The sequence below is a fragment of the Augochlora pura genome, chromosome 10 (assembly GCF_028453695.1).
Source record: "Augochlora pura isolate Apur16 chromosome 10, APUR_v2.2.1, whole genome shotgun sequence".
In the NCBI taxonomy this organism is placed as follows: Eukaryota; Metazoa; Arthropoda; class Insecta; order Hymenoptera; family Halictidae; genus Augochlora; species Augochlora pura.
Window position 1 is genome coordinate 13434306 of NC_135781.1, and position 22816 is coordinate 13457121.

Genomic DNA, 22816 nt, shown 5'->3' on the forward strand with positions numbered 1-22816 from the left:
TTCCGTTTATTAATCGTAACTTGTAGATCTCGCAAAAATATTATCGCGGATACTCAAACTACTGAGCACTGTAACTGTCCAGTTTGCAACGCTACATAAACATTACGAGATAGCCTTTACGATTTCAATAATTGTAAAACACGAAGTTATATCACTTCGACCCATCTGGTGGTTTGGAACGGTTGCGGCATTTCGGGCGGACCACCGCGAGCAAATAAAGGATTTTAAAGGCTGCAGGGCTAATCGAGGGTCGCAAATGAAAATTCCTTTCGAGACAAGCCCGCGGAGATAATTTGGATATAATCGAGTTGAGTTTATACGCGGACAGAGTTCCGGAGCAAGATAGTTCGATAAATTCGCCGGGTAATCCCCTAAAGTCGCAAGTCCAACAGTTTAAGTCGGCGGAGTAGCTAGAGAGGAGGTAAATCGCAACTCCTGGCGAATGTAATGGCGCGGATTCGAGGCGATAGCGAAAGGTGTATCGAACTTTCGGTTATTAAATTCAACTGCGCCATAGTCCCCCGCACGAACGGATTCAAGCGCGGATATCGTTTTTTAGTTGCAATTTTCGTTGCAATTACAGTTGCCCGTTTCTCTCGTCGAAATTTATCGAAACAATTATTCGATTCACGCTTTTTCTTATCCATAAGCTGCCTCGTTATCTGTTCCCGATCGTGTTATCGCGTTAAAGGATTTCACGCGACTGTGGATTCGATAATGTCAACGACTGAAACGATTAAAATGTTTAAATAGCCGCCTTGTTTCGTAATCGCAACTTTCGCCGTTGGCTTAAAGCTTTCAGTAAGTTGTAATAAAATGAGAAACTTCGGGGCGTAGATAAATCGATGAAAACCGAACCGAAGGTCCCGCGTGAAATGGTGGCACAAAATTTTTAACTCCACGCCGACTACCTAAATACAACTATTATAGATCGTTTTCTAAAACATTTGGAGTATTTAAGGGAGCCTATAAAATTCTCTTTGGAAGCTCGTTTCGCTTCGGCTCGCTTTGAACCAGTATTCGAAACGCTCAATACCAATAATTCTTTTTTCAGTTTTCACGGTCGGGGCGCGCTCTAAATTATGTAAGATAGCCGATGCGGTATTCGTGAAACGCGCAACAACTTCGTCACGAATCTCGCAAATTGGTTCAAGACGAAATTCGAAGTGGATCCACTCAGCTCAATTTCTTGAAAATTGAGTTAAACAAGTAGTTGGCGAAATAGAGTTTTGAGTGACAACAACATCGCTCAAAAAGTAATTGCTCTTAATACTGTACAATAGCTTCTGGTAACATTCAAATGTTAAAGGTTAAAAAAACGACAAATGTTTGATATTTCTTTTTTTAATGGATTCAAAATATTCCTTAAAAACGGAATCATTGAATGTTAAAATCAGGATATATCAAATGTTCAACACGGTTCCGAATTTCTTTTCGCATGAGTTTCCCTGATTTGAAGCGCGGATCTCTGCCCTTAATTTATGTTTGAAAAAGTTCAATTTGTGCTGAAATACACGTTTTAATCCGTTCGAAGTACCTCCAGAAACATGAATATTGCAAAATATTGCGATTTCTCAATAGACTGTGAATTTATATGCACGTAAGTAATGACATTTATATGATATTATCTAAGTTGAGGTAGTGGATATTTAATAATTTTATTTCAATTAATATATATTTATGATGGATCGCCGTAATCGAGATTACAATAATTTACATTATTGTGTTCCGTTCTTGGAGTTTAAATATTTGCGATTTTCAGTCAATATTAATTTATATGCCAAACATGAACGTTCCACGTCGCAGTACGTGACGAGTGCGTGTATACATATAATTTGAACCAATATTTTTAATCAATATTACCATTTACTGTATCTGCAATTTTACAGCTTTTTATTTTGACTGATAATATCTGTAAATGTGTTACAGTGTAAATTGTATTCTAAACAAATTTCTGACTGGAATATGCAAAACATGTAAAATTGTAAGAGCACATCAAAATATGTTTTTAATTGGTCCGCAGTCTATTATGGTTCCGATATAATCTTGAATATATCTATGTATAATTTTAAATAGATGCATCATCAATTATGTTCCTCCGTCATTGTTCGGAACTTTTAGAAATTCGACGATTTTCAGAGCACCTGCGACGAAATTATATCAGTCTATAGCCGAAATGCACTGTACAGAATGCTCGATTCTTACTAATAGATTTAAATTCGGGGGACTGCCGATAACGTTGCGCGCGACGCTATTGTAATTCACGGGTCGTGGGAATTGTCGCGCGAGACCGCCCCGCAATGCCAGCTCCGATCCAGTTATCCTTGAACTACTACCATTCAGAAGGCGTCTTCTTCACCTGGAAGTTCCTTTTCTTCCGGGCCATTCATGTTCCGCCGCGGCAACGGTTGTACGATGATTACAATTCAAAGATGGTACAATGAGAGAGATGAGTTCACCATTGAAACCGGTAAACCTTCATTGTTTCGCTGCTTGGGGTGGCACGACTAACGAGGTGAAGAAATCTCTGACCATTTAATGCGAGGCAACGACATCTATTACATCAGTATCAGTCGGGGCGAACGGGAGATGGAGCAAGTATTTCGCTGAGTCCGAGAATTCGTTTCCGCGTGATCGAAAGACCTCTCTCTCTCTCTCTCTCTCTCTCGAGCGCGCGCGCTCTCCCTTCTTCTCTCCCCGTACCGCCGTTCGGTTGCAATCAGTCTTTGTCAACGTTAACAATGGAGAAAGATCCTGCCGCTGATAAAACCGTTGATACTCTTTCGAAAAGTGAAAGCTTCTCCTCCTCGACTTGGTCAGAAATTTACTATCATCCGATTTCCGAGATAAAGAGCCATTTTTCTTGAATTGGAAACATCCGAGGAGGATCTCTTGGCGCTTTGTACGCGCTCGACTTTTTGAACGGGTGGTTTCAATTAAGGAAACTAACTGCACGCTAAAACGATCGAGAATATTCGTAGTCTGTGAGGTCTTTATTTGTTGTAGAGAATCGGGCGAAACACTCGACTCGATTGGAATTCCAACAATTTCATCGGTCGGCGTCGAAATTTTTTATTCGAATTCGAACTCAATTTAAGATCGTCGATGGCCCTCCTTGATGCTTGCCAGCTTCCATATACGAAATTAATAAATACCCCGTTTATTTGCAATCCACTTTTCCGAAATGATCGCCGTATCGACGATGTTTACGCGAACACGAATTTCTATAATTGATGCTTTCGCCCGTGTTCCTATCAGATTGAAATTAAAACAACGATTTTATCGAACATTATTGAACCTCGTATTTTATAGAGGACCGCGCATGAAAATGTACGAATCGCGATCAAATTCACAGTCTAATAATCGCTTCATTTTTATATACTGCACAGCGAAAGAGAATCGGATATCGACGAACTGTTTGAAGATACAAGCAGAAATCGTGACCCGTAATCATCATTTTCTGTGTGTCATTTACTACATAATCGGAAAACTGTCTTTTTTTTAAAAAACAGTTTCGTCGAATTTTAGACGAAGTTTTCTTCGTCAAAATTATAAGCAATGAGTGGTTATGTCAAGGTTTAACAAATTATATGTTGACAAAAAGACAAAGTCCAAATTTAAAAATACTAATAGGATTTATTTTATATAAATGCAGTGGGAAGCATAAGTCAACGCTTTTAAAGTGGTGATTCTTTCAAACTGATCCAAATTACTTGAATTTTTCTATAATTGCTAGCGAGATTATGTATAACGACTGAAATATTTTTTTCCAATTTTACTATTACTTGAAATAAAAAAATTGTCTGGCATGCATATAAGTTACCAAAGAGAACCAAATGCATTTTCTAAATTTTCATTATAGGTTCAGGTAAGAACTTTTTTTATTCCAAGTAATAGTAAAAATTAGAATCAAGTATTTCATTCATTGTACAGTGAATTAGTCACTCTAATATTTACAGAAAAATTCTAGTCATTTAGACCAGTTTTTGGATAGCTATATCATTTTAAAAGTACTGACTTTTTACTCTGCTCTTCTACTTTCTACTAAAGATTAAGAATATTATCTTGTATACAACAAACGTAGCAGTGAGCATATGAACAAAAAACAGAGAGAATCTTAGTCTACGTTTCTGTGAAAGATATTTCTGTAAATTACAAAAGTTGGTTATAACATTGTTAAAAATATTAAATCCGTTTTTGGTGTAACTGTAATTGCATCGCTTCGTCGAAAATTGTCTAAGTATCTTTCGACCACCTGCATGTTGCCCAGAGGTTAGATAAAGGCTAGAAAATCACCAGCTATCCGGAGGGACGATTTTGTCTAGGAATGTCATTTTCCGGCGGAAGATTCACGCGAGGTTGCGCCGGCTTTCGGCTGGCGCACGATACATTTATTGATCCTGTGGTATCAAACGTTTACGAGTCGCTCTTTGAACGCGAAGATGAAAGCATCGACGGCCGACAAGTGCACGCGTGGCTTAAGCACGCTTCTCTATTTTTACTCCGCGCCTTTGATGCACATTATCAGGAGTCGCCTTTTATTCAGACGCCCGAAATGCTCGGGCGCTCTTTTAAAAAACGACGCGGCACCGCCGCTACGCGGAAGTCGTGCCACGATTCTGCGCTTATATTTTCCTTTCTCTGGCCACCGTCGCCGCCGCCGTTGCGCACGATAGCCTGTCGACTGTCGACGGTAGATCGTCGATATCGACTTCTTCTATTTCTCTCGTTTTTTTAATCGCTCGGCTTCCTCGCTAATAAAATCGCAACGATGCTGGCGAGCCGTGAAACATTCACTTTACGGTTAAACTCGGTGTAGCGATTGGCTATCATGATCTGACGAAGACTGAACCGCCAAATTTTCGGCATTTGAAACCCGCAGAAACAATCAGAAAAGTGTTCGTTAGGTTTTCGGTTACCGTAGTTTCATTTTTGTTAAATTAGATCAACTGTGAGGTGCTTTTAAAATAATTTGTTTACAGATAGATAATATAACTAAAAGATCGCTCCTGGCGAGATGAAAATAAAAATTGCCTTTCATTTTTGCGATAGTGAGCAATATTTTTATAGCTCTTACTTTACACACGTGATACATAGTCACTGGATTTTTATGCTTTACGAGCGACTTGAAACATGTAGCAGATCAACTATAAATCTACCGAGCACTAAAAGTGACTCTAAAAGTGGTTTATGAGGGCAGGAGTGAATTTATTTAAACATTGCCACAATGACATATAAAACTCGTTATGAGTCTTCGTGATTGCAACAATTCTAAAATACATAACATAAATACATAACGCGAAGTCGGTTATTTTAAACGTCTTGGTAGGTTTAGCGTTAAATGAAAAAGTTTACTGTCTAATAATCATAAATGATAATGAGCAAATTTAGCAGAAGAAGACGGTGCTGAGTTTTGTCGAAGAGAGAAAGAACAGTTGGAGCGGAAAAGTGTGCGTTGCAACCATGGCCTGGCCGCGCAGAAGCCGAGCGATTCCGTTGTTTATTCTCGCTGCAGACGGAATTCCAATTATTCGAGTGTTCGCGAATACGTTCCAAGATAAGAGGAGCAAAGGGACAAATGGACAGATAAAGTGCACGCGTCCCGGCGACGATCGAACGGAATGAAATGGAACGTTCGCAGCTCGAACGCGTCGTCAACAGCAGCGAACATTCTCTCTCTTTCTATCCCTCCCCTTTCTCTCTCTCTCTCTTCCTCAAGAGAGTGAGATCGATCGGCGAATTACCGATCGATTCCGATGCTCGAAAATTGTCCTCGCCGACCGCTTTACGGACCGTTATTGCAACTTACGTGTAGCCGTTCCTTTGATTGATTCTCCCCGCGAGCAACGATTGAATCAGTGCGAAGAGGTGATGCGACCGTTCGGCTAGCCTAGGCTAGGGGCGCGAGCACGCGCGCGCGCGCGTCACGGAAATCGTTGGAAAAGAAGAAAATAGAATCGAGATACGCCGGTGACCGAGTCTCACGAGTATTAGGTAATAAAAGTGGATACTCCGGCTCCTGCTGAGCGGTTTTTATCGAGCTGCATGCCGGAGATTTCGGCGACGCTCGTAAAACTCCACCCTAAAATCTTATCCCCTCCTCGAGATGCTGGACTATTCCACGAAATATCTTCAAGTACAACGCATTCCTGAAGTTGCGGGGAGAACGCTCGTAATTTTCTGTACGATAGGGTTCGCCTGAAATTAGAACAAACTACGGGCCGCCCTTTGCAACCCTACTTAGTTGCGCGGGGAACAAGTTCCTGTATCGTTCGACGTCTTCTCGCAAAATGTACTCGGTGTCTCCGGGCTCTAGTCTTCGAATTATGCATTCTCCGCCGTAGTTGCTACGTGCAGAGTTCGCAATACACAGATATAAATTCTCGAGCGAATTTGATATTGAAACATGCAAAGTGTATTGTTGCGTAAAGACCTATATTCGATGGAATCATGTTTCCCAATTTGCCACTTTATATTCATTTTCCTATCTATGCTCCCATTCATTTTCCTATCCATTTTCTTACTTATTTTGATGTTCATTTTCATATTCATTTTCGTATACATTTTCATATTCATTTCCGTATACATTTTCATATTCATTTTCGTATACATTTTCATACGGATTTTCATATTTATAAACGTGTTGAATAATTCTTTTATTACAGTTAACTTCATTTAGAAATCATTTAAAAATATAGCCCTCTACCCATTTTACTTTTATTAACAATTATTAATCTTTGTTTTGTCGGTGCATTAGAGTACGCAGAAACAATATTAATTATCCGTAAAGTTCAATGGCGATTATGTGAAAAGATAATACAAATACACACATTGTGCGCAGATAATTTAAACATTGTTTAAAATGTTCGTCCGCATTATAAAGAAGAGTTATCGTCCACGTAATTGATTTTCGGAGGTCGTTACCAGAAGAACAGACTGAACGGTGAAATAATCGGTTCGCAATTAAGTAGGAGGATCTAGTGAAATTGTCAATTGTGCCGGCTGCGGAATGCTTGTTATTCTTGGCGGACTTTTTTCTCTGAGACGAATACGTCCGTCTTGCTGCTGGGTGCTTAGAGAAAAGACGAGGAAGAGAGAGAGACAGATAGATAGATAGAGAGAGAGAGAGAGAGAGAGAGAGAGGGAGGGAGAGAGAGACAGCGAGAGGGAAGCGCGAAAGGGAGACCTTTAATCACGTGTCTCCGCTACTGGAGCACGTAGAAATTCAATAACGACGTAAACTCGATCACGGACAGCCAGGAGACGGCGGTGCACATTCAACAGTCGTTTGCCACGTCACGAAGGGAGAGCTGAATTGTACGTAGAAATACCATTGTGATGCGCATTCGATCGTGCACAACAGAAATATCATTAAGACCGTCGTTTGCACCTTCGCCAATTAAAATGTAAACCAGTTTCTCGAACGGCATCGATTCGACGCCGGCAACGCAGCAATTAAGCACCCTTGATTGCTTCTGATTAGAGACCGCCGATTTACATAATTGGCCCGAAGTAATCGTGGTTATTGTGAATTCGTAATTTCGGTCGTCGATTCGCTTCGATTTTCTTGGCCCGGCTGTGATTCGAATACTTCCGAGCCGGCTGTACGCTGCATTGCGATTCCATCTCCGAGCTTTTTATTAATTCATGCGTAAATTAGAGCGGCACTGCTAGTCGCACTGACGAGGCTTAATTGAAACTGACGCGGCGGAACTACGCAGGAATTATACTTCGTCCACATTGTTTTCGCGTTACGAATCCCATGAAATGTGTACGTGTCGGGTTCGTAATATCGATAATGTGATCGTTTCGATTAAAACAAAATGATGTAAAATTATATAAGCCTTGTCCTGTAGGAATTACGAGATTAAAATCGACGTCTTAGCTCGTTAAAGCTCTTCACTTGTCGTATCCGTATTTGACGAGTGTACTCGTCATGAAGAATTTAAATTGTAATTCTAGTGAGAAGAAAAACATATTCTCAAATCTCAAGATACTTAGAATATTTTGTGGCCAAGCCAGGATAAAGTGAACAAATAAAGAATATGAATAGTTTGAGATAAACGTGACGAATTTATTTATGTGCAATATTTTTTATATGTAAAAGTAAGAGTGGAAAAGCAATTAATCTATCGTTAATGGTACTAATTATACACGAAGGTGTTTATATTATTGTAAAAGTAATATTAACTATTGTAAGTATTTGATTTAGCTGCGTTTTTCGTTTATTATGTATGTAGCGAATATATTATTATATTATTTCATGTGAGTTTACTCGTTTACGCTCGATTCTCGTAAAAATACAGATGCGCGCTCTGAAAAGGGAGCGCCACAGCTATCTGGTTAAAACAAGAAATTGGTGCCGCTAGATGTCACGTTTTCAGAATTTCTTTATAAGAGAAAATTATTCATTTTCCGGGTATTATTTCAGACGAGTAATTTATCTGTGCTCGCATTCGAAACTCCGACCGTCCAATGTTAATTCACAAATCGCCCGTTTAATCTCCAATAAAGGAATTCTCTGCAAGCATTATCTGGGAGCATTATTTAAAGGATCGTGACGAAACATTGCCGCATATAATAATTATTAGGAAGGACAGACGGAATTTATTGCGAACGCCGAGGTTCGGTTAAAGTTTCAAACGGCACAAAAGAACCGCTGAATAATAACGTGGTTTCCAATGTTCCGGGGCGAAATAAATGTTGCAACAAACATACTCGATACGCCGGGCGTGCCAGTGGAACAGCCGCTTATAATGCCTCGATGCTATCACGTATTAATGTGTCACATCAGAATAGCCCGCGCCTACCTTAAATGATGCACGGAGATGTTTAATGCAATATGCATTCCCGCACATTTTCCATTGATCGCGCGTTCAAACAGAGCAAACTGCCGGCCAATGATAACGCGGCGCTAGTGGCGGTGTAATGCCGACATAAATCACTGCACAATGCGTCGTGTCACTGATCGTTACGTTAATCATATTTCGTTATTTAATAGTAACAACGATTGAAAGTAAATGCTTCTGTTGCACGCGCACGACTCTCGATTCTACCCGTTGCATGAAAGCCGTCTGCCTGCACCGTCGGACAATGAAAAGTACCCGGATTTATCGATTCACTGCCGCTCCGTTTTATCTCGCTAGTCAGGACCAAGCAACTTCTCGTTTAAATGAAAATTAATGTGAATAGCCGTGTCTCTAATAAGCGCAATTTGCATCGGGGTGGGAATAAGAGTCACTGAAAATATTAAATGCGAGCCTATCTGCTTGGTAACGAAAATTTGAACTTCAATTAGAACATTAAATGTTCCATGGCATTCGGATCGATTAGTCTCATTAACTGAGATTACTTCACATCCGTTTTAACACGTTAAGCGCAATGCTAGCCTAGTTGTACTGGCAGTAAACTTTCTGTTCAGCCATGCAAGTGTAAAGATTTGTTTGAGCAGAGAAAATCTAGATCATCATAAAATTGTTTAATTATATTTACTTTTTAACCTTGATATCTCAAATCCTACACACGGATTTCAATTTGAACAGAAAGGCAAACAAAAAACACTTAATGTGTTAAAATATTCAAAAAATTCTCTAAAATTGCTTTCCATTCACAAACATCTACTGTAAGGAATGAACACAAACGCTACCAAACATACCAAATGAACTAATATTGACAAGATGCCGCAATATTTCCGTCTCAAGATATATCTACTGGAACTCGTGCACTGGGCTACTGTAACAGGTAACATTTGACCATTTCTAATGGGTTGTGCGTCGCAATAATTATTTTTCGTGAATCGCGGATGTCGACAAACAGCAAAGTTATGGAAACGCATGGGGGCACAATCTCGGGCTAAGAGTTTCGGTTCATTAAACGCTCCACTATTTCTGAATACGTTAGTAGCTTCGTTAATGAGAACCTGTTGGAATTGCCTCGGAACGAGGAGCGGAGCATTGGGCCTGCAATACTTCTTCCCGGGCGAGCGCCGCGAAGCCCGGATAGCCGCGGAGCACGCGTATTTACGCGCGATTTGACGGTCAAACCTCTGGTTACCTCTGTTTAGCGCAGATCTTGGGTGTACCATACGCACGGTAACGAGGGATTAATTAACGACTCGTGTACTGTGCGCGAGCCCGATGCCCGTCGACATGTCTGTGTTCACCGTGCCGGAAACCTCAATTCTCTGTCGACCGTTCAACGGCGCACGCGAGTGCGAGCGTGTTCGTGCTGGTTCGAGCAATCCTCTCTCCCGTATTCGCTCGCGTTACGTTTGTCAAGGAATAGCGCGGAATTCATCCCGCGTGCTGCGTAATCGTGTAACCTTCGATTAGAGGATCTAGCCTACCACCGCATATCGCGGTAATTATCCCATAAGAGATTAACACGGATGTACTATCGGGGTAGAATCGACCTCGAGCCCGGATTCACGCGGAATACCACTGACGCCAGATTCAGGACGTCGATAATTTATCATGTGGATTCAGTCAATGTTTTAACAATGAATTATTGCCAGAAATTACTGCAGAGATAACTCGACAAAGAGTAATACTTTCTGGAAAAGCATTATCTACCCTCATGCGCCGCACAACTGTTCTACCATGATGTGCTACACGGAAGTACGCGTTACGAATATTCTTAATCGTTCGAGTTTAGTTTCTTTAATAATTCACGGCATAATTATATTTAACCCTTATTTTATATCACTTAGTATAATTTATAGATGTGAGATTGAGTCTTGTGACTTGTAAAACTATTACGCTTTTAACAGTCTTTTACATAGAAGGGTCTTTAGTAATGTCAAATTTATCTTCGAAACAATACAACAATTTTCATTGGCGCCTCAGAAGCGCCGCTCGAGTGCAAAAGGTTAATCCTGTTAAATCAGACAAAATTGATTTACGTTTTGACACTAGATCTGTTCGAATATTTTCTAATCATAAAAGTATCTCTTCTTATCCCTAACACAATTAGATTAACGCTTCGACTGTCATGCTAATAATCTCAAAAATTTGATAAACATGAAGCATTTCGTACAATTAATATTAAAAAGTTAAATTGTACATCCTTACGTATTACGGATTCGAATGAAATCAAGATGGAACAGACTGGTGTGAAAATTAATTTCCGAATCTAATCAAATAATTCCGGCGTATGTATGACGTGGTAGTCAACGTATTAAGTTAAATATGTTCAGAATTCTGCCAGATTGCAGTAGATTCTAAATAGAAGTCAGCAGTGATACGAAAGACAGACCAGCATTTCCAGGAACGTTCGAACCGCTCAAAACTCGAAGACTGTCCAAACGTTCGCAGTTCAGCTGACGCAAAAAATCCAGTCCGCACCGTCGGGCGATCTCGCGCTCGGAATTAATATTCCTCAGAATTTCATTTCCCTCGGGAGCGAAACAAAGTAAAAACGCAGTAATCGGTTCAGCGCGCAATTTGCTCGCTCTCTCCCAAGAAGCCTGGATCGCGCTTTCAGCTACGTCAAACAATTCCCGTCGGAGAGGCAGGGCGAGATGTGGCGGGGCGACGCGAGGCGTGGCGAGGCAAGGCGAGGCAAGGCGTCGGACGGATGATAGACGTCGTTAACGGCGTTAAACGTTCCGCGGGAGGAGCGCACGGTTAATATTTCCGGACACCGCGACGCATTCGAGCCGGTAATCGGTGTCTTCGTTGACACAGTAAACTATGAAATTCAGTGATGTCGTTAATTAATAACGTCGTTGCTCTTGATCGCTCGCGTAACGCGCTCGTTCTCGCGTCCCGGCGCGGCGCGGCGCGGCGCGACGGGGAACAAGGAGAGCCAAGCGGAGCGCGTGTTTTCACGCGGCGAGCACGCTCGATTAACCCGGCTGGCCGCGCCAGTTCTCCACAGAAAAGGAAGAGGGTTGAAGCGCACGCAGGACAGCCGAGTCACCTCAGCTCGACGAGAAAATATACGTATCGAGTGTGCATTGGGGAAAACTGTTTCTCGCCCCGCGGTTTTCCCCCGTCAAACAGTATCGTGATTTCTTTCTCGTTTCGTTTTTCACGTCTGCTCGCCTTCACCGCGATCGTTCGCGGAAACCGCTCCGCGTAATTGCCACGCCATCCTAACGGTATTATTTGCCGTCGCGTTTCGTTAATTAACGGCGATTTGCGTTTTTCGCCGTACCATAGGATCGTTTATTTAACAGGACCGCCCTCTCGCGATCGCCGGCAAATTAGACGAACACGAATTAGACAAGGTATTGTTTTAAAATATTTGGTCCGCTTTCTATTATTTACTGAGACAAATATTGAAAATTTAAAAGTTAAAATTAAATTCTGATCGTGTATATTGTCGATGTTTAAATATCGTGGTAAATGTAGATAATGTTTTATAATAACGTAGACCTTACTGGATTTTGAGATCACGTTTTCAACACAATAAATCCTATTTTAAGAACGCAATTCTTGACAAGAAATAATTTTATTATGACTAGGAACTAGTAGATATATTTTCTTTAATATTAGGATTGAGGAACCCATAATATAATTTCCAAATTTTCAATTATTCAGATTGCAAAGATACATGTTACTCGTGGAAAATATTACCATAACACTGCTTTTAAAAAACACTCTTATAAACTAATACTGAACAATTCTTTCTAGTGTTTTGTAAATCTAGTATCTGTTGTTAAAGAGAGGTTTTCCATCAAGCACAAACTTTCAAGGAAACAAATTATATTACTAAGTTGCAAATAAGTCTTCATAAACTGATTATCTGAATCGTTACTACTTCTCTGGCATTCAACATAAGTTATGCTGTGTCTTTATTGTTGTCATGTAACAGTAAAACTTAAAAAGAAGTATTTCAGTCGTATAAAGTTCTTCCAGCACTTCCAGAAAAATCCGAGTCGCTTAGACCAGTTTTAAAAAACTTATACCAATTTAAAAGTGTTGACTCAATGTTTGCTCCCTACTGTATGACTAAATAAAATGAGATTAAATATCTCTATAATGTAATACAGCTGACTCCAAGATTGCAGAAGATTGCAGAGGAGGTCTCGCGTCTTCGCGAAGGATGCAAGAAAGTAGCGCAGCTCTCAAAGCGACGTAGCTTCAAATTCGTTCGGCAACTTGTCAGCCCCTCGCGAGTAGAATAAGAGTCGGCGAGAAGAGAAAAAGGAATCGACGGCGGGAAATCAGGTCGCTGCCGGAAACACACGAAAACTCCAATCCTGGGCTGCATCTCGCCGCTCCAAGGCGTGCTCATCGAGGGTTGTTGCGCGCCTCGCGCGAATTCGCCAAACAGACGGCCAGCGGAATTACATTTCGCTTCTCCGGGCGGAAAACGGAGAAGAAAAGTGTCAATCTGCAACGGCAACGGAAGCCGGGACAAATATCAAACAGCTGGGCGACGCGCTGAGGGAGCGCCGGAGGAGGAGAAAATCCGTGACTCTCTGGCCCTGTGTATTTGTAGTGGAGATGGAGAAAGAGAGAGAGAGAGAGAGAGAGAAAGAAAGAGAGACGAAGCGCGAGGGAGGGGTAGAGAGAGAGAGAAAGAGAAAGAGAAAGAAAGAGAGAAAAGAGGACATAGAGAGCTAGGGAACCAAGAAAGAAAGAGCGAGAGGACTGAGAGAGCCGGCCACCCGTTCCCAGAGAGCGTGCATGCACGCCTAGCTGAACGTAAGGGATGAAAGTGGTCGGTGCGAGTCACCTACTTTCGCATTTCGCTCGTTTGTCAACGGCGGCAGAGGGTGCGACGCGCGTCCCACCGATTCACAGAATAGGGTGGCCGGACTCGCCTCGATTCGCCTCGTCTCGCCTCGTCTCGCCTCGTCTCGCCGCGCCACGCCGCTCAGGATTTAAAAGCGTTTCGATGTAAACAGCCCTGTTATTCGCGAATTCGGCCACCTAATTCCTTCGATCGGTGTCGCTTGTTCTTTCTTTCCGACACTCCGTTTCCCGTGGCTTCTCCGGAGGACACTTCCCAGGGCTTCGACAACCTGCTTCTCATTTAGGGTTAAGAACTTTCCGGAGAATGTCGCTTCGTGATTTACTTGTCGACCGTTTTAGCTTTCGCTACTATCGGATCGCTCCGAAAGTTGTATTGCTTTTACAATAAAAATTCGTTTCCCGAGGGTGTTACAAGAGCACTCGATTCAGTATTTTGTGCACAAAAAGTTTGTGTTGTTTCACTTGAGACATTCAAAATTTGTTTTGCATTATCTCGTGAAAATTTGTCTAGAATCTGTGAAACACTGACTGACGAGATCCGTGTCAGATTAAAGCCTTTATGGAGATTCTAGTATCACATTAATTCGATTATGTATTCGGCAGAAATAGCGTATGATAATCTTGCTCCTTAAAAAAGAAAAGTTATGTCAGACTGCACTTTCATATGAATTGTTATTGCTTTATATCACGTTTTATTCAATAAAAATATTCCCGCTAAAGATGCAAGATTTGTTAACCAAACAAATCTTCATACGGCTGTATTAGCGCAAGCTTAATTCTAATTAAACAAGTCAACAATCGTCACGAAAATGCGCAATATATTCATTCGTAACAGTTACGTAAAGTTCGCATTGTGGCCTCGAAAAAATTGTTCAGTTCTCCGCGATCGTTGGGAGAAATGTACACCGTGCGCCGTAGCACGGTTCCGGTGAAACTGTACCGCGAATAATAACTGCGAATAATTACGCGCAAAGCCGATTAACTTCCTTTCCACCTCATCTACTTTCGACAGATCCTAAGCAGCTTGCAGTCGGCCACGCGACGAAAATTTCGATCTCTCGATTTCTCTCTCCGTGTCCCTTGAAAGACTCCCCCGGGGAATGGCCAGCGAGGGAACGCGTCTGTTTTAATTCGCCCCCGTCCACCCTTCGGCCTCCCTCCGGCCCCGATAACAACCTTTCTTACCCCTGGCCGCGTTTCCAGTCCGCTAGAATAGCCGCGCGACCGCTACCAAATCCGCTTACCTCCCTTTTGCTCGCGTAAAGCGGTAACGGAACGAGCAAGCCGAGCTTCTTTCGTCGTTCGAGACTGAAAATCCGGGCGCACTGGTCCGTGTGTGCAACAGGAGAGGACACGGCGTGTCGGTCACGCTGGAAACATCGCCTCCTCGTTTTGTGTTAACAGGAAAAGGATCCCGGCTGTCCGGCCCGCATTTTTATACGTTCTTTATCTTTCGGACCGTGTCCAGATATTTATTGCGCAACCTCGGTGATTTTAATTGTTTAATGAATTGTTTCGATGACAGATCAAATGTAAATTATGTGGATCATTGAACGTTTTTTGTACAATTTCAGTATTTAAATGTAACGCTTTCAAAATTTTACGATCCTCTGATGGATCTGTGTATGTTTTATGAAATGTATCATATGTAAATAATTTTTAATATGTTTGTAACACTAAAGGGTTCAGAACGCGTATGCGTACACAAATATTGAACTTCAAATTTTAAGTTCGAAATTCTGGGAACGATTTAGCGAAAATCAATGTGCCTTCAATTGAATTATTATTGTGATTATTTTTAGTATCGTTTAGAAAACTTTTAAGCAAAATCACAGTATAATCGAAAAATGACAGCAGAATTGCCGTTATTGGATTACACGATAATAAAGGTAACACTGTAGCTAAATAACTGCTCCGAATTCTCGTGTATCCCTTGTTAACTAGAATTGCCAAGGCATTGCTGTGTTACTATTTCTAGATACCTAAAGTTATGCAGATCAAAACAGTGAATTTCGCCGGTATTTTGAAAGAATATGTCAAAAGCGAAATGGAACAAGTCTGGTATCACGTATCACATTTTTCCTTTTCCAGATAGAAATATTTATACCACGAAATCGCGGTGTACTCTCATAAAAATGTTTCAATCCATGTTTCTCGTAACAGAAACCATACATGCATTTAGTTAACGTGCTCAACTTCCTGTGGCTTGAAACAAGCGGATTTAAATATTGAAACAATTCAAAATCAAGTACGAAATTCTACATCGCACTTCTGTTTGTCAAGAATACTGGGATCATAAAATAACAGTGTACTTTCCGAAATATTTTACAGATTCCAACCTACGCACAGCGATCTGGTTTGAAGAATTTAGTGAGATTTAACGGAAAAGTTGAAAGAACACTGACTAATACGTGACAGATTTGAAACATTCCTTATATTTGACTAAGAATAACTTTTGAACTGTAACAGTCTCCGGGTTCCAACAAGAAGAAATACTTTCTACACAGCTTGCGTTAAATAACTGTGAAAAGATCTTGCCTCGATAAACGAATTTCAAAGTTATAATTGTTTAAAAACGACCGTAATACGCATCACTCACGGGCGCGCTCGGACGCGATTATTCGTTTAAATGTTACAAGCATAAAATATAAAACAATTCTTTTTTAAATCGAAAATAGCAATGAAAATTGATTGAAATTTATTGTTCAGCAAATTCGAAAAGTATTTAATTATTGTCGACTAAAAATTGCTATTTTTAAATTTATTTTCGAGAAAATTTCAGTGCAATATCTGCGTTGGTTCAAAAGTTATAACAATTTGTCACCGAATTCTCCAAATCAGACCACTGCGCGGCGTAAGAATCGTATGCATATTTCGCGAGGAGAAATTTTCAAGTGTCCCCAAACTCCGTAGATTGAAACAGCAAAACCGTTCCCCGCAATTTCGAGGGAGCAAAATCGAAGTACAGGAATTCGAAGGTTCTCCGGATAAATCAGCGAGAACGAAGACGCGGAGGAGCTTGGTTCCCGGCGAGACAGCATCGCTCGGTGAAAAATCCGCCCTTTCCTCGCAACTAAGTTCGAAGCATCGCAGTTTAGAAGCGTCGTTCGCCGGGTAATAATACATTTCGCTGGCGCAACGTTTAATCAAGAACCCACTCCTGCTACCCGGCGCTCCCGAGCTGCCTTTGAGGAAACTTTTTCACGCGGGAGGATGAAAAATATTTATTGCGTTCATACGTTCCGGCCCCGCCGCCAGATTCCCCGGCCCTTTTATCGTGATACGCGATATTTTGGCGGAGAACGACGCAACTTGGTTGCGTAGGGGAGGACAAGCATTTCTTGATGAATGGATGGACTGCGAGCAAGGATGCCGGGATATTTCCATAGGACCTGACCGAGATGAAACGTAACATTAATCACCCCGAGGATGTAAGAAGCACCCTTAGATGACATTAGATCTAATATCGGAGCTCTACGAGACGAATTTATTAAGGAAGCCATTGCCAAAAGTCGCCACAGTCGCGGCCCTGGTCGCCATTAATTCTCAGCGATTCGTATCGATTCGATCAAGGTCCTCTATTCAAAAATTACGTCAACCCTTTTGTGCTGATCCACTAAAAATACGCTAGTGCTCATTTTCCAGATGAATAATATTCGATGCAATGTGCTTCGATATTGTTCCGTGAGATACGAGATTGGCATTCAAACTCAATTGATGCAACGTGTCGAATAATACCTTTTTTAACGCTACTGTCAAGGATCATCTGAAAAACACATGCTACCAATTAAGCCCTTACTATAACACTTTCACCACGGATATAATAATCACAACTTATATTTATTTTAGTTCTTATTTCAACGCGTAAATATTTATGGCAAAAGAACACAACTTTTTTCCATGAACGCGTGCTCATACTCAGCAGATTATTACTGGAAATCCCTATCACTAGCCAGACTTGTCAAAGTATGGCAAGCGTTTACGAACAAGTTCGTTTCATTTTCTAGGACACTGCACAAGCTCTTTTGCTCTCACTACACTACTGTTCGAAGAGTTCCTCTAAAATAGAAGATTGCAAATGGAGCACAATTTGTTGAAAGTGTCAAATAAGATCTCTGCTTCCTAGGATCGAGTGGAATTCGCAGATTTTTCACCATCCAACGTTAAGAGATCAAATCTGAAGGAACAACAACGAACGTCTCGTGACAGCCGACAAACTGCCGTACTTAATTTACGAAATGGAAGAGTACAGTTATGTGGGCTAAACAAGGTGAATCACTTTCACAAATTTGTCACTGTTTGGAGTTACAGATCGACGTTGAGAGATCGCGTACACGTAACAAAGTAGGAAGGAACGTCTCGCGACAACAGGTCACTTATCTCATAATCGATAAGCAGGATTTAAGAATCGGCGCGAAACGCGGGGAACGATACCGACGGACAGTTTAAAACCGGTTGATGTACTCGGCGATCATTCTATTCACCTGTCAGCCAGGGTTCCGCAGTTTCTCTCGAGGGACGTTATAATAAAACGTTTCGAGGTATCTGTTCAATCCCCTCGGCAGAGACAACGCGCCTCTCGGCCGGGTGAGAAGATTCCGAGAGGCAGATGCGACGTGTTTCTATTTTCCACTTCTTCCCCGGACGATAAAAACGGAAAAAGAAACAAGACCCAGAGGGAGGGGGGGGAGTGGGGGAGAGGGTGAGTGTTATCACCCAGAGGAGCCTCAAGGAAAGATTTTCACGCGGCCAACCGTAAATTTCGGCGGCCGCGCGCACAGCCAGACATCCCTGTTTTTGCGCTCGCATGATGAACGAGCGAATTTACCTCTTCCCGCGTGATATATACGTGGAAATACGTCTCGGCGTCCCCGGTTCGAGACGGCGCGCACGCTACGATGCTAACCGTGAGCGTCGCGAGCCGGATATGCTTTTGCCGTATTAACGGAAGAAGCTGGAATCTCCACTATCGAATGCCGCGAACAATATGGGGAAACGTCGACCCACGGTCAATCTCGTTATCATCGAGATCGATATTTAGGCGGGGAACGCGACAGAGCGGACCAGGCCGGAAAAAATCGGTCGCGACCCAAATCTCTCGCGACAAGCATCGCGCAGGACGTGTTGTCGATCCCGTCGGCGATCGTTTCAACGCGTGCATTATCCTCGTAACCGTAGACATTACTTTTTCCTCCGATGGCGGAGGACTGTGGAAGGGGATTAATTAAAAATCTCATCGAGTGGATTATGTACTTTAATCGAGGAACGATTTTCATCGGGAATAAATTGGAATCGACTCGGGAGGGTAGAGAGAAAGAGAGGAGCAGGAGAGATAGAGGGGGAGAGAGAGAGAGAGAGAGAGAGGCGAGTTCTTGATACTGCGCCCGGCAGAGGCGGATTGGAACGTCCGTCGAGGGGTGACAAGTGGCGAAGAAAGTGCTGACAAAGAAACTGGGTTAACGTATTTAAAATCACGATACAAACTGTCGCGTCGCCGAGATAGATGGCCCGGGAAAATGGAGCGCGCGTGGACCGTCGGGAAGCGGTCCGCGCGACTGAAAGGGAACGCGAGGCGATTACTCGAACGGAGAAAGTCTCGAGAAGAAACTGCGCTCGGTTTGAGCGACCGGAGCAACGGGGGAAAATAATAATTATCGAGTGGCGGACCGCGAGGCGGGAACTTCGAAAGTAACGATCTCGTTATCGTTTCGCTCGGAGAGCCGAAGGACTTAAGATAATAAGTTTGCTTGGGAGGGCGGGGAACGTAATAAGGAACTAGAGTGCGCTCTCCACCGGTGAAAAGGAAATAGTACTCTCCGCTCCGGCGCTCGGCGTCCTCCGCTGGACCACTCAACTTATTAATTCCATTAATAATTCCTTCAACCGATTTGACGCACCGACACGGTCCCGGAGCGTTTCTCCGGAGAGACTTAGCTGGCGTTTTTACAACGGGTTGGGACCGGGTTATTCCACGAGGAGCGCCGGTTCCCGGCGACGAGCGTGTCAACGGGGGAGACATCGGAACAGAATGGACGGGGTGAGTAACGGAGTGGCTCGAGACAAGCTACGGAAAATCCGGTCCATCAGGAGCGATGGTCTCCGTCGAATGATTTCCGAAGTTCCGGGCGACTCGCGGGGTGCGATGGGGCTGGCTCGAACGTCATCTGCGCGGAACTTTTCGGTCGCTGCACATTGTTCGGAGAAATAAACGACGCGAGAGATAAGAGAGTTAAGGGGGAAGAGGATGGAGAAATAGACGGAAAGAAAGCAAGAGAGAGAAAAGGAGAGAAAGATAGAAGGTAAAGATCCACCGAGCCGGGTTACTCCGTCTCTGTCCGACGGATGACGTCCAGGATCAAGCTCCACCCACACACATGCCTGCAGCCAACACACAAGGTACACCCACACGCACACGTATTGAGACTTGGACGTGTGTACGCGTACTGCGAGCGTACAAACGTCAATACACCCACACAGTGACACCGGTCCACAGATGCTCCTCGGGGATAATCGGAGCGGCGTCCTTGCCGATCCAGGAACGAATATCGCGTTACTTTAGACAAAGATTGTGCTTAATGAACCATCGTACCTTCTCGGGTGTGATGAGCGGCGTGATGTACGTGGTGACCGCCGTCGTGTACACTTTTCGATGACTGCTGGGTGCTGCAGGTCACTCAGTACTGCCGCGAGTACCGAGCGCCGTGCGATCAACGTTTCGGCTTGCCTGCGTCAACGGCGAACGGAACGGACAGGCGATCGAGGAACCACCGACGGTGTCTCCTCGTGCTGTCACACGCTTAACGCTTCCTTCAGCACACGCGTATACAACCTCCTTGGCAGCCCGTGGCTTCCAAGGCAACGCTAACAACGATGCTCACTTCCTGGCGCCGGTACCGTTGCGTCGATCCCGCGGATCCGTCACAACTCGATGATAATCGTGCAAGCCGGCACGTACGAGCAGACGATGATAGGAGGATGGCGGCCGAACCGATATCACGATCCTCGAAGCAGAAACGGTGATCCTCTCCGGCGAGTGGGTCGCTAATCGTCGAACGGCTTACATTCGCGCGCGTAGCACACTATTGGAGTCGCGTAACCGCGATCGCTGGCACACTGAATCTGAAGCGTAGCACAGACAGGGGTAGAAACGGCGAACTGGCCGAGTGACACACTGCTCTGCTAGCCACCCGCGAGATAGCTGGACAACCTCAGAGGGGAACGAGGATCCTGGAGATCAATCGACGGTTCACGCGTGACGTTTGCGTATCCTCGCGCGAGACGACGGGGGTAGGTAGCACCTGACGGATGATCTTGTTCTCGGTCGTCGTCGACTCGTCACACGTATTTATCCCGCGACCGTTCTCTCTCGCTCTCGCGCTCTATCTCTCTCTCACTCTTTCTCTTTCTCGCAGCGGAACGTCGAGCGCGTCGGGGTCTGGTCTCGTCTCGTCGTAGTCGAGTCGAGTCGAACCGTCGGGTCGGACGAGCAAAAGGCGACGGGGGTGGAACAGAGACAGACTGAGATTATCCGTGTAGAAGAGCACAGAGAGAGGCAGGTGGTCGTTGTCGCGCTCCTTGTCGTCGTGCGTCGAATTCAATGCTGTACGCTGTGATGCCGAGAACGGAATGGGGCGATCGTGGAGGCCCGGGCAGTGGAGCCGTAGCGAGGGGAGGTGGCGGAGCCGCGCGGATCCAACGTGGTGGGGTGCACGTTGAAGAAGCGAGGGATAGAAACCAGGGAGGGGCCCCTACCCCCCGTTGCCCCTGTGTTTCGCCACTATCGGGCAACCCACTACCCCTCCAAGGCGCGCAGGCGCCCCCGGGGCGCTGCTGTCGCTCGAGGGGGAGAGCGCCTCTCGGATATTCTAGCTAGTCGGAGAAAGCTGTACCGCACGCGCCCGAGCGAGATCGAGCGAGCTTTCGAAGGGGCAGAGGGGCTCTGGTCGAGGGTGCGAGAGGGAGAGACGGTTCTCCTTCTCGCTCGCTTCCTTCCTTCCTTCGCGAGGCACCCCAGCATCGACCGACGCTACGCGACGCACACCACGTCGCGCGTCGCGTCGCCTCGCGTCGCGCTACACAGCTCAGCTCAGCGCCGCTCAGCGCCGCGCCGTGCAGCGCTACCGATGCGCTCTGCTCTGCTCTGCTCTGCTCTGCTCCGCTCCGCTCTGCTCTCGTGTACCACGCCGCGACGCGCTCCTCCTCGCCACGCCGACCCAACGGGAATACTTAATGCCAGCGGAGAACCTGACTGCCTGACTGCTCCTCCTCGCCACGCCACGCTCGCTTGACGGCGGGATAGAGCCGCGCGATGGTAGGGAGAGAACGGTCGAGTGGCGAACGTCAGGTGGGAGCAACCCGTTACCGAGGTAGGGGAACCAGGAGGGGAAGCCGGATTGTGCTCGAGTCGTGCTGTGTGCCTGTGCAAGCTGGTGTGTCCGTGCTCTACCCGATCCCCGAAACGGTGCATGACTACTTGTTACGCGTTCGCGAGCTAAATTCCTGGCACGACGCGATATTGAATGAAGTGTTTCTTCGCGCGAATCTGGAACCGCTGTCAGCCGTACGTACATACGATATCGTCGCCCTCCCTATCCCTCTCAACCTCCCACCCCTACGCTCTTCCTCTGCTACATGCCTTCCGTCTCTCCCTTCGCCAGCCCTCGCACGCCGCTACTACCCTTCGGTAGGAGGTATGTATAGGACGCGCGACTCGGAGACACGAAACCAGGTGAGATCTTGAAAAATCCAATTCCACGGAAACGCCGGCACAAAATCGTTCCTTTGATTCCTGTTCGCTCACCGATGTCGCCGGATATCCGGCTCTGTATTTTTAGGGTCCAGAATCTGGGGCATCCGCCGGCAACAAGCGTAGATCCGCTGATTTGATGTCCCGCTGACAGCTGCCAGTGGAATAGCTGCGCCGACGCTCGGCCCGAAAGTGGTACGGTCTCGCGCTTAAGAAGCCCCTCGGTCCGACCAATATTGACCACCACTACTTCCGACGGATCCTAAAGCCAGCCACTTTGACGGGCCCTCTGCCTGGCCAGAGGCCAGCATCCTAGCTCTCTCTCTCTCTCCCCCCCCCCTCTCTCTTTATCTCACTCCTTATCTCT

At 44.6% G+C, this 22816-nt stretch overlaps 1 protein-coding gene across 3 annotated transcripts in view; it reads right to left on the bottom strand.

Moving 5' to 3' along the window:
* The window catches only part of Rbp6 (RNA-binding protein 6), an 895262-nt gene that overhangs the window by 297659 nt on the left and 574787 nt on the right, over window positions 1–22816 (bottom strand). The window contains exon 1 of one of the 3 annotated variants that reach the window (XM_078192890.1): window positions 20293–21316. The exons of the other annotated variants lie outside the window; for them this stretch is intronic. The gene's annotated coding sequence lies outside the window, so the exon portion shown is untranslated. Of the gene's footprint in view, window positions 1–20292; window positions 21317–22816 lie in introns of those variants that run through there. 3 annotated transcript variants of the gene reach the window in all.